Genomic DNA, 13,357 nt, shown 5'->3' with positions numbered 1-13,357 from the left:
GCGGAACCTAGGGTCATGCTGGCCCACGTGAGCTTCACCCAGGTTTAGCCTCTGAAGCAATGTCCCTCAGTGGAGCAGACCTTTAAAAGTCCTAATTTTGTGCTCCATTGCTCTGCCGTTTGCCGGGAGCCAGCCCCTCCCTCCACGGTCTATCTTCCCGCCGCTTTGGATTCACTTCTCTGCCAGTCCTACCTTTTAGAAAGTGGTTGATTTTCTGTTTCTAGAATTGCTGTTCTTCTTCTCTTCGATCTCCCATTGGATTTGTAGGTGTTTGCAATGGTTTGATAAGCTATCTAGCTGATCTCCTGCTACCTGATGTAGACTCAGCCTGCTAATTCTCTGCCATCTTGACTCCTCCGCCATAATCTTGGTAATTTTTTTATATTGTCAGAGAAATGTTCACATTTCTATGTAGTCAAATCTTCCAATTCATTTTCTTTTTTCTAGGTAATTTTTTTCCTCATTAATTTTGTAAACACTTCTTAGAGATGTTGATTATTATTGTTCTGTCTTTTCATTTTTCTATTTAATTTGAAATGTACTCTATTTTACAGCACAAGTTTGAGTTGAAGGGATATTTTTTCTATTCAGTTACTAACCAATTATTTCAATGTCATTTCCTCCATAATTTTTCTTCTCTGTGAATTTCTGATGACACCCTTGTCGTTGGCATAATGTTTACATACAAAATAGTGTTTCTGAGTTACTTGTGATTTTTTATTAATGTATCTGCCATCTATTCTTATATCAGTATAAAAATATTTCTAAAATCCACCTGGAAAAAATAGATAAAAGCAAGAGGAAAAAAGACCTATGAATTATGTTTATTTTGCCTCCCACTCATTCTTGGTTCACACCTAGAACATGGCCTTCCACAAGACAGGCACTCAGTAAGTAGTGGTTAGTAACTGAATGGATGATAAATAAAAAGAATGTGATTAACTTGGCATAATTTTGAAGATTTAGAATGAATATCCATTAATAATATCTTTTGAATATACCTCGCAGTTGATTTCTCAATAGCCCGTAGCTGCAGATTTAATCTAGATGGGAAAGTGGATGGCAATCTGTGATTACTGGTAAATAATCTCAGATTGTGGACTTCTGGTGAACAGGGACAAATGTGTTACTCTTTTGCGTGATTTAAGAAGTTTAATCTGGATTCTTAACTGGTAGAGGGACATTTATCTTCATGAAGTGGTTCAGGTGACAGGAATACTTGAAATTATGGTACATCTATTTGTGACAGTTTTCATGAGTTTCCCTAAATAATGTTTCATGGAACATCGCTAGTGGTATATATCCCATTTCCCAGCAACATTTGGGATGTTTAAAACATGGGAGAAATGCAAAATCTTGTTAAGAAATTTAAGCAACATAAAATATGGGTCAAACACGAATCTATGGTAAGAAACTTTAATTAAAAGAAAATCCTGTATCACACATCTAATAGTAAGTACGTAGACAAATTTCTTGATAGGCAATGATACCCATAAATAAGCCATAACTTTCTCTTTAGTGATATATAACACTTGCGATCATTTCTGGTTGTTCCCATGTGACCTTACATTTTCCATTTTGCATATGTCTCCATTATAGTTCTTCTTACGAAAGTGACAATTCTGTTAGCCTTTGCTGGTCTAACTAGATCTTACAATGAAGTCTACATTTTCTGTCTTCAAAGATACTCCATCATACTATGGCATGGTCGGGAGATACTCATTTAAAGAAAGATGGTATCTTTAGAATCTGCTCTCAATTGTTCATATATTTGAAGTGGGTGAGAAACCTAATGAGTTTGAAGTAAAAGGTATTAAATTCAGTAATTATAATGAAGTCTCAAATGAGAAACTTACTTTAGTTTTAGAAGCTAATTAATTGGAGTGCTTGGGTGGCTCAGTTGGTTAAGTCTCTGCCTTCAGCTCAGGTCATGATCCCAGGGCCCTGGGATAGAGCCCCGAGTTGCACTCTGTGCTCATTGGGGAAGCCAGCTTCTCCCTCCCTCTGCCAGTCCCTCCCCTGCTTGTGTTTTCTTTCCCTCTGTCAAATAATTAAATAATTAAAGTCTTTAAAAAATAGAAAGTAAGTCCTTATTGTTTCTGTTATTTAATATCTATATTAGGAGATGGAGCAGTATGGTTTCAACTTGAAAGGACAGCACAGAGATGAGTTAGGATAAATTAAAGAGGTTTTATTTACAAAGGGACTTTTTTCAAAGATTTGAGCAGAATGTAGGAAAATGAGAGGGATAATTAATAACCTATGATAGATACGGCAGGGGAATTGTGTCACTACTACTTAGAAAGGAATAAGGGAAGAATACAGAAGCAGAGAGTTATGAAGAAGTGGCAGTGTTGAGAGGTACAGTGACCATGGAGGTTACAGCCAGGGGAATAAATATCCTGACTTACCTTCCTCCCTCCTTCTGATTACCTGACTTGGCTTTTCATTGGCTGAATCCAATAAGAAGGCAGAGGACATGGAAATCTGTTGATGTGGTGTACACAGATCACCCTCTTGGAGCCAGAGATCAGAATGGAGAAAGAATTTGGAGAAGGAAGTGGCAGTGTTCAGCACAGATGAGGGGGTGGGGGTGAAGGCCATTGGCGGAATTATCTGATTTGCATCATGCCATGTGCATGTTCTACTACAAATAACCTCAACTGTGAAATGAAGTTTAATAATATTATAGCTTGAGAAGTCCTTAGAAATGGTAATTCTGGACAACCATTCTGTGAATAATTCCCACTATACATAAGATATGATTATTATATTTATTATTTTAATAAATTAATATATAATATTTAATAATAATTAAAATTTCTTCATTTGGAATACCTGTTTATCATGACAATCATGTTTCTTTTGGAAGGATCCAGATCAATTTTCATTCTAGGTTAGGTTAAATTTCAAAATACACAAATATAAATTAAATTGATGGTGGAATTTAACTTTCAAACATTGAAAAAAGTTGAGTTTCCCCAGTATTGGCAAAGTTGCACTGAGATAGGCTTTCACAGAGTCCTTTGGAAATTTGTATTGATACCATCTTTTTGGAAGTCATTTTGATAATACAAATTAGTAACCTTAAAATAGTTCATACACATTGAGTGTAAACTTCATTTAGTTCCACCAGAGAGAAATTAAATGTTCAACATTATAGATATGCTTGAGGGGATTATGTATTATCCATGAAATAGACAGTTATTTCATTACTTCAGTATAATTTCACCTGATTCTACCAGAGAGAACTTAAATGTTCAACATTATAGAAATGTTTGAGGGCATTATGTATTATCTATGAAATGGAACACTATGCAGTTACTTACTATTTTTTTAGTTATTAATGCATGGAAATGCTTATGATATCTTGCTATATTTAAAAAATATAAATTGTATTTCCAATAGTGTGACTAGAGGGATAGAAATAGCTCAAAATGCCAATAGTGACTGCTTAATGGTAATGAAATAATGGATGATTTCTATTCTTCACTTTCATGTTTTTTTAGTTTTGTGGGTTTTTTGGTTTTGTTTTGTTTTGAAGTGAGCATGTTCAATTTTATAATATACAAATAATCATAAACATATTTTTAAAAAGTTGTTTCTTTCTGTTGCCAGTTCTGTGAGCAAATATATAAAGTGTTTGACAATCAGCTATAGGCATTAATGTTGTCCATTCTTTCTTTATAAAGAATAAAAGTGAAGAAATTAAATCCAAACCATTTTGGAAATCACATGGAATGTGAATGTCCCAGAAATATTTATATTTATACTCTTTTTATTTTTTATTTTTTTAAGATTTTATTTATTTATTTGACAGAGAAAGAGAGCACAAGTAGGCAGAGAAAGAGGGGGAAGCAGGCTCCCTGCCGAGAGAGCCTAATGTGGGGCTCAATCCCAGGACCCTAAGATCATGACCTGAGGTGAAGGCAGAGGCTTAACCCACTGAGCCACCCAGATGCCCCATTTATACTCTTTTTTTAAAAATACAAAAGTTTTAGGGTGCCTGGGTGGCTCAGTGTGTTAAGCGACTGTCGCCTTTGGCTCAGGTCATGATCCCAGGGTCCTGGAATCTGGCCCTGCATTGGACGTCCTGCTCCATGGGGAGCCTGCTTTTCTCTTTCCTGCTTCCCCTGTTTGTGCCCTCTCTCCGTCAAATAAATAAACAAAATCTTTAAAAAAATAAAAAATACAAAAATACAAAAGTTTTGAGAAGAGTGATTTTAATATTCTTTTTTAAATTTTAATATTCTTATTTAATATGTTTTCAAAGTAACTATAATGAGCATGTCACTTTTTAAATTAGGAAACCAGTTTTCTATAAAAGATAAATGACAAATTGGTAATGGTAGGAATAATTAAGTAGTTAGAAAGTTTTTCTTTTGTGTGCTTTGAAAATATTTTACTTATTGTATTTGGTTATTTTAATAATAGAGTAGTTTTAGAGAAACAGAACCTATTAATAGTTACCCTCAATTTCATATGTTAGTCGGATGATAACTACATAGTCGAGATTTTCTTTGCTTTCTGAAGGCCTAATGCAGGGCAGAGATAGAGAAAGAAGAGGACATATGGAAAAGCTTTTCTCCTCTATCTTATTTTTTTAAAGGTTTTATTTATTTATTTATCAGAGACAGAGAGCAAGAGGGTGAGGGACCACAAGAAGGGAGAGTGGCAGGTAGAGGGAGAAGTAGGCTTCCTGCTGGACAAGGTGACCGATGTGGGACTCGATCCCAGGACACTGGGATTGTGGTCTGAATGGAAGGCAGATGCTTAACCGAGCCACCCAGACATCCATCTCCTCTTACTATTTTAATACTGAATTACCATGTGGAGTAAATAGCATGTGCTTCAGAGAACAAAAGAACAGAAGACATTAGATTTTTAAGAAAATTTGTTAGGAAAGCAAGTATTATCATTTTTAGGTAATATTCAGGGGCATGAGAGGAGAAGGGGAGAGGTCATCTGTCATTCCTCCTTGTTTTCTCTTTTCTGAATTCTTCTGAGTTTCTGATACTGCATAACGAACTCTCCCAGTCCTCAATTCTTTTTGCTCCCTGACATTTAATTTTCATCTTCAAAAAAAAAATCTGTCTCAATTTCATTCTCTCCCCCTTGATCCCTCTCATATTCTCTCTCTCTCTTTTCCATCCTCCTTACCCCTCCTCTGTTTCTGGATTTTTTTTGTCTCTCTTAATATAGACATTTCAGTTTCCTAAGGCTGTTGTAAGAAATTACCATATATTAGGTGGCTTAAAACAGTATAAATGTATTCTCTCACAGTTCTGGAGATTGTAAGTCCAAAATCAAGGTGTCTGCAGGGTTCTTTCTGGAGGCTCTGAGGGAGAGAGTTTGTTCCATGCATTTCTTTTAACTCTTGGTGGCTGCCAGAAATCCTTGGTGTGTCTTGTCTTCTCGATGCATTACTCCAGTCTCTGCCTTCATTGCCTTCATATCACCTCTTCTTTACACGTTCTCCTCTTCCCTTTCTATTAAGGAGATTTATCACTGGATTTAGGGCTTACCCTGATCTAGAGTCATTTTGAGTTTCTTAATTACATCTGAGAAGACCTTTTTTTAAAAATAAAATCACACTCACAGGTTCTGGGTAGACATATTTTGGGAGCCACCATTCAGCCTATATAAAAGGAGATCTTTTCTGGCAGCATTTCTTTTTACTTTATAACTATTCTCTCTCCTTATTCCTATCCTCCTTTTTGTTAGTCTTCTCTTTGCTGTATAGAACTTTTCTTTTACAGAGTTACATGGTGCAGCAATGCTAGATACACTCTCTGGAAAGTTCTAACATCAAACCAGTTTGGGAAATGTTGCATTTTCTATCTTCCTGTTGGAAATTCATGACATACATTACCATATTGAAGGGCTGAGAAGTCCTTCTGTCCTACTTTCTAAACTATGGCACTCCTCCAGCATAATATCTAGTAGAATCTTGTGAAACTATGCTTTGTAGGACACACTTTGAGAACCACCATGGGACAGGTTCCTTTCCCTCTAACTGCAGTGCTATTTTGGTAGCTTTTTGAAAAATCTGTTTCCTGCATATCTCTGAGCAGATCTTAGTTTTTGTTTTTCAATGCCCTCCTACTTTTTTGTAAAAATTATTATGTTGTCCTTAGATTTTCTACCCCACATTTGTATAGGTGACTGCTAAATTCACATTTCTAGGTTTCATCTATGTTAGCTCAAATTTTCTACATTTCCTGTCCAGGATTAGCAGAGAATAAACAATTCCTTTCTTTCTCTAGACTTTTCCAGTTGTTTAAAACTCTTGTTTCCAAGTTTAAAATTCTTGCTTTCTATCATTTTTCAAAATAACAGCCTTGAATAATTTAAAATGAATTTTTGTTTCAAATTTCCTATAGAGAGATAGAAGAAAGTAATTGGTCTAGAACTTTTCATATCTATATGCGAACTAATAAAACTTCAAAACATTTTAGTAAATGGCTTCTAGAGCAGACCATATTGTATCACTAAAGCTTCAGAAAGAAAATGCAAAATGGCTGCATATTTAGACACATGGTTCAGGCATTTAGGTTACTCCTCTTACTCATGAGATTTTCTGCACATTTTGAGTTGGTGTTGGAATTTTAAAAGGTACTAGGCAACAATGCATTGATATCTTAGAGCTCATTCGTCTTTATAAATTCCATGTTTTATAGTTACTTTTCCATACAACTGATAGCTTTTCTTTCTACAGATCTAAAACAAAAAGAAGTTTAGCTTTTTAAAATGACTCTAAAATAAAATTTAAATCAAATCTCTTAAAGTAAAAATATTCCTCTTTCAGAATAATATGCCTAAATTATAGTGTTCTTCTGAACTATATAACACCAAAGGACTGTGTGGAGGCTGAGACTATTCTCTAGATAGTCTTAAAACCTTTAATACACTGAAATGCTGACAAATTAGTCAGAGTATCATGTAACTCTCTGATCCTGAATTTCCATTATCATAGATGACACATACATTTGGTTTCCTTTACATAGACCATTACTCCATTTATTCCATTGTATTTAAGCCCATCTACAAACTTCTGGTTCTACTAAGGGGCAGTACTTTGAGAAGCTTGCCAACTTCTTATGAAATACTTAGGTGCTTGCTGAGCCCCGTCTGACAGCTGCTGTTCTCATTTAATGATTTTGCCATGGACTCTGTAACTCACTTTACCTTTGGCTTGTTTGCATGTATTCTTGCTTCTTATAATTTTAAGAGTATGGGGAAAAAAAGCCCTCTTATCCCAGGTTAAACCAGATGAAGAGAAACCTTACCCTAGGGAGAAAGGGAATACTGTACATAGCACATTGCCAAAATTTTGCTGTATTTATGGAATATGAGAATCTTTAGAGGTGGAGATTAATAAAATGATTCTATCAAAATGACATTTGGATAGCGATAAAGCTTACATTTGAATTTAATTTTCCTTTCTCTCCCAGCATTCCAGAAACTGACTGAAAGAGGGGCGACCAAATTCCAAGGTATTTCTTCATGGAGAACTAAAATTAAATTAAATAAATTAAAGAAAACTTTAAATTTTCTTTATAAATAAATTGGGGATAGAGCTGAGTAGGTTTTTCTGGACCCATACAAACTAGGAATGGTAGACTTATTTAACTGGTTAGTTACTTTCATGACTTTTGGAAAACAATTCTCTGTGGGGCTCTCCTGTATCTGTACATCTTGTGAGTAGAGGTACTAACTGCCCTTTTATTTCACATTGTATTTTCAAGGATATATGTGTAAAGAATAGCTTTGTGAGGGGGAGGGGATGCCTGGATGGCTCACTTGGTTAAGCATCTGCCTTTGGCTCAGGTCATGATCCCGTGTCCTGGAATTGAGCCCTGCATCCTTCATCGGGATCCCTGCTCAGCAGGGAGCCTACTTCTCCCTCTTCCTCTGCCCACCCCTCCTCATGTTCTCACACTCTCTCAAATAAATAAACAAAGTCTTGAAAAAAAAAATAAAAGAATGACTTTGAAAGATAAAGATAATGTCTACTTCTCTAACAGGCAGCAGATGTGCTTATTTTCCAGTATAATAATGTCTCCTTTCAGGGCAAAGGTCGGGCAGGTTTGCTTACTGCTTATTTCCTCATTATAAAACAAGTATAGTGTTCGGGGTGCCTTGGTGGCTCAGTGAGTTAAAGCCTCTGCCATCGGCTCAGGTCCTGATCCCAGGGTGCTGGGATCAAGCCCTGCATGGGCTCTCTGCTCAGCGGGAAGCCTGCTTCCTTCTCTCTCTCTGCCTGTCTCTCTGCCTACTTGTGATCTCTATCTGTCAAATAAATAAATAAAATCTTAAAAAAAATAAAAAAAATAAAACAAGTATCGTGTTCTTCAACTGTGACACTAACCCACTGAGTGTGTAGCATCCACCTGACCCACTTTGCATTATTCTTATGGGACTTGGGGGTTAGAGGAACAGACACAACCATAAAGTTGAGTTTTCGTGAGTAAAAAATGTCATATGTCTTTGAGGCAGAGGTCTTTTCTCAGATCAATAAGGTGTTCATTCTTTAGATTAACTCTGAAAAGCAACTACACTTTCCCAATTTCTAGGATTTCAGAGGTTGTTCATAATTGTCTTCTTTACTGTTTCATAGAACTCAACTCAGATGAACTAAGAACTGAAATTGTTTCCAATTCATTGAGAATTGGATAACTATAAGGCAACTTCATCCTTCATTCTCCACATGATTCACTCAGGCTATTCCCATTTTGGGTGTTGCCGTCTGAATTTATATACTCCTGATGGCAAACAAAGCAGGGGATGAGAGTAAGTGGAGATCTTCCACCCACCCTTTTGTGCTTTGACACTCATCACTTCTTATTCATTGACTAGATCCAATCACATGACTCCACCAAGATGCAAAGTGGTTGAGAATTTTAGAGGAGACGATGAACATTCCGTAACAGTAATGTGTCTGTCAATTTCATGATATCTTTGCAAATACTTTTAAATGTAGGTTGGCTTGCCTGAGACTTGCCTGAATAATCTCATGCCAATACTGCATTTTAAAAATTATTATAGTCTCATAACAAATTTCAGTAACTGCTATGTGTGAACCCCTATTTCCTTAAAAAAAAAAAAAAGGGTCTTTGCTATTTTTGTCTGATTATTCTTCTACATGAAGTTCAAAATCCTTTATGAGCATTAACATTCTATAAAAAATTTGGCATTTTTATTGGAATCAAATTAAAGCTATAAGGTAATTTAGGAAGAACTGATATTTTTACAATATTAAACCTTCAGGGTAGAAACAGGACTATATTCTAGTTTATGTAGCAATAAAGATTTATAATTTCCTTCATAAGATTCAAATACATTTCTAAAATAACAATTTATAGGTATTTTAAGTTTTGAATTCTTCTTGTGAATGGTATTTCCTATTGCTTCATACATTTTATCATGAAAACTGAAATATGTTTCTTTAAAAAGATTGATAAGCTAGATAAATCCATACAAAAGTGGATCAAACAAATGTGAAAGAAAGAAAAACAAAATATTGAAAACAAAATGTAAATAGTTATATACATATGTAAAAATAGTTTGAAAACCAAAAGTAAATGTTATGAACAATCATATACTAATTAGGAAACCAAAATGCATGGTTACATTTCTGGAAAAAATAAAATGCTGAAGTTGGTTCCTTGTCAAATAGCAATAGAAATAACAAAGAAGCAAGAAAGTTGAAAAAGAAAATGAACGTAGAATAAATTGAAGTGGAAATCAAAACCCTTCCTCTATAAAAAGCACCAGGATAGATGATTTTTCAGGCTAGTTCTACCCAACATTAAAATGATACATAACCAATACCATCTTCTTTTAGGATATCAAAGAAAATAGTAGAAGAGGTAAAAATTGCTTGGTACTTTTTATGAACCTAGATAAGATACCAGATAATAATTTTTAAAAATAGAAAAAAGGAAAATCATAGGTCAATTTCATTTATGATTAGAGATGAAAAATCTATAATAAAATCATTGAATAATTGAATGAGTTAAACCTACAGCTTTGGCATTTTGAAGAATATATGAGATAGCTATAATCGTAGAAATACACTGGAATTAACAATATCTTGAGTCCCCAATCCTTTCTGCATATTTAGAGTATGTAGAATTAACTAGGTGCCTCTAAATGAAAGAATAATGGGTATACTTAAAATCAATGTGATTAATTCCTCTCAGAAAATGTGAATGTGAACAACACTACTGATTGTATGGCAGATCCTTTTGCAAGCAGTTGGTTTCCTAATCTTTGTTTTCAACAGTATTGGGGAAAGACCTAATTGAGTTTCTGACTGACTTATATTTTTTTATTTTTAGATTACCATATGGTTTTGGTGAAGTAGTGGAAAGAACTGTATGACATTTGCTAAAGAAAGAAACTCCTTCCATTATTTTCTCTTTGTTTATGTGACTAAAGTTTCTTAGCACTGTGTCTATAAAAATGGAAAATAGACATAGAATTGACTGTTACCTTGTTTTAGTAATAATTAAAATTCCACTATGGATTCATTAATACATTAACTAATTGGGAAACAAAAAATACCCCTATTTAATTAAAAAGCACATTTCCAATAAATTTTACTTTTATGTTTAAAATGTATTTATGAAAATTTATAATGTTTTGATGAATTGTGCACTAATAATAATATTAACAAATCAATTCAAACTAAAGTCTTTAGCTCAGTTTTGTTCCCTATAAGCTCTCACTTGATTACAAAGCTGCTGATTTGGGACTCTCCTCAAAAAGCAGGTTCTAATATGCTTGGGAAGTTCGTAGTTGGATGAAAAATCTCTGTCTCACATAATAAGGGCAATAAGGACACTGTGGTCCTGTGTGTTCCAATGAGATGAGGCACTAGAGAGTCAGTCAGAAAAAAGTGAAACTGTGGACATTAACCAAAGTCCAAGTCAGACACTTGTGAGTGAGGATGACATGAAGTTGACATGATCAGAAACAGAATTTCATTTTCTGGACTCAGTACTTCATGAATTAAAGCACAAAATGAGGGAAATTATTATTTTTGCATAGCCAACTAACCTTTTTCTTTATTTTCTGAAGTCTTTTGAAGTACAATATTACTCTCTCCTCTTAAGGTTGGATCAAATACTTGCTTTATTCAATGATGCCCTCAGTGTAAGCTTGTTGACTGATGTGGCTTAAAACAGTCTTTTCATAGGTGTAGAATTCAGGCAGAATTTGAGTATACCTGTACTTCTTTGACTTGAGTTAGAGGTGAGGGTTCTAATTATGAAACTCTGAGTACACTTTTTTTTTTTTTTAAAGATTTAATTTATCTATCTGACAGAGAAAGAGAGAGAGAGAGAGAGAGATCACAGGTAGGGGGAGTGGCAGAGGGAGAGGGTAGTGCAGGGAGCAGGATGAGTGGTCAGGGACCCTGGGATCATGACCTGAACTGAATGAAGGCAGATGCTTAACTGCCTGGGCCACCCAGGCCCCCCTGAGTACACATTTAATAACCTCATTATTCAGTATAAAAAATTACTGGGTACATGTCAAATTGAATTGTTAAGCTTACAAAATGAGCTAATGATAAAAATTTTATTTAAAAATGGACTGAAGACTGTAGTTACTAAGAAATAAACCATAACAGCTAACTTATGTCACTGATATTCCAAATCTGGAAATGTATCTTGAAAATATTTAAGTTGTGATATCCCCATTTTGGAAGGATTCCTAGAAATGTTATTCCTGCCTTGAGACAACTTTATACTTAAATAGTTCTAGTGGGGTGTTTAGCATTTGTCTGTTTTTGTGGGACAGTTTAAACTTTTGACATTTTTACTCCCACGATGGAACATTTACTAAATTAATAGACCTAGTAGAAATTTGTTCCTCCTGTTTCATAAAGATAGTCTTGTTCAGAATTGTGTAATAGCAATTTGAATGTGGTTAAAAGAACAGGATCCAAAGTCAGGCTGCTAATGTTGAAATTCTAGCTCTACGATTTAATAGTTACTTAATCTAAAACAAGTTTCTTAATTTCTCACAGCTTTTGTTTTTCTCATCTGTAAATTAGGAATAATAATTAGATTAATTAAAATGACACATGTAAAATCCTTAGCATACTGGGTGGCATAGATAAATAAATTCAATAAATGTTAGCTCTTATTGTTATTGTATGTAGCCATCTATTAATTTATTTATTCAATCTAAAATTGTTGTATTTCCAGAGATGAGGTGCATAGACATCAGAGATAAAGATTTTGCCCCACCATCAAAGAACTCACTGCCCAGTTGGAGATATAGACAAGTAAAAAATGACTACGAATAAGTGTCATAAATGGTAAAACCGAGAATATTTTTGTTATTTTTTTATTAACATATAATGTATTATTTACTTCAGGGGTACAGGTCTATGAATCATCAGTCTTTTTTTTTTAAGATTTTATTTAATCATTTGACAGAGAGATAGAGAACACAAGTAAGCAGAGTGGCAGGCAGAGGGTGAGAGAGAAGCAGGCTCTCTGTTGAGCAGAGAGCCTGATGTGGGGCTCAATCCCAGGACCCTGGAATCATAGCCTCAGCTGAAGGCAGCTGCTTAACCAACTGAGTCATCCAGGTGCCCTGTGAATCATCAGTCTTACACAATTCACAGCACTCACCATAGCACATACCCTCCATAACCCACCAGAGAATATTACAAGCCACTAAATCTGAGTGGAAAGTGGAGGCCATGGAAGATTACTTGGAGGAGAGAATATCTAACTTGAGGTTTAGAGGATGAATGAGATTTATAGAGCAGTAGGTAATCGTGTTCTAGGCAGAGGGTAATAGGACTGGTGACTGGTGTTTTAGGCAGAGGGAATAGGACTGGTGAAAATGTATCTGTAATAACTCATTCATGTAAAATCTTATTTTAAAGTTTATTGGTAGAACTCATAGATTTTTCTTCAAAAAAAAAAACCTCTTTTTAAAAAAAAATGTGTCTACCTCTGTTTCTCATTCTCCTATATTTAATTTGATCTTACTGGACTGTGAGCTCTTTGAGAGAGGATGATACCTCAGTGACTAATACAATGGCTGCATATGGTAGGAGATAATAGGTATTTATTGAATCAAATTAAATGAAATTAGTCTTTGGAGAGGAAGTCTCTTAGAATTAAAAGTATAAACCAGAATTTCTAATCCTAGGAAGAGTTGGCAAGGGGGAGATTAATTACAAATGTATTGTATGTTGCAGTGGGGACTTAACTCAAATTCAGGTGGAAAGAGCCAGTAACTTTCTAACTTCTTTTGGAGAAAAGCAATCAAAATATATTTTTGGAATATCAGATAACTTTAAATATAAACACAAAAGGCATTTTAAAGG

Source organism: Mustela erminea, chromosome 15, assembly GCF_009829155.1.
Source record: "Mustela erminea isolate mMusErm1 chromosome 15, mMusErm1.Pri, whole genome shotgun sequence".
Classification (NCBI taxonomy): Eukaryota; Metazoa; Chordata; class Mammalia; order Carnivora; family Mustelidae; genus Mustela; species Mustela erminea.
The sequence above is the reverse complement of the archived record's forward strand: the minus strand, read 5'-3'. Positions refer to the sequence as shown.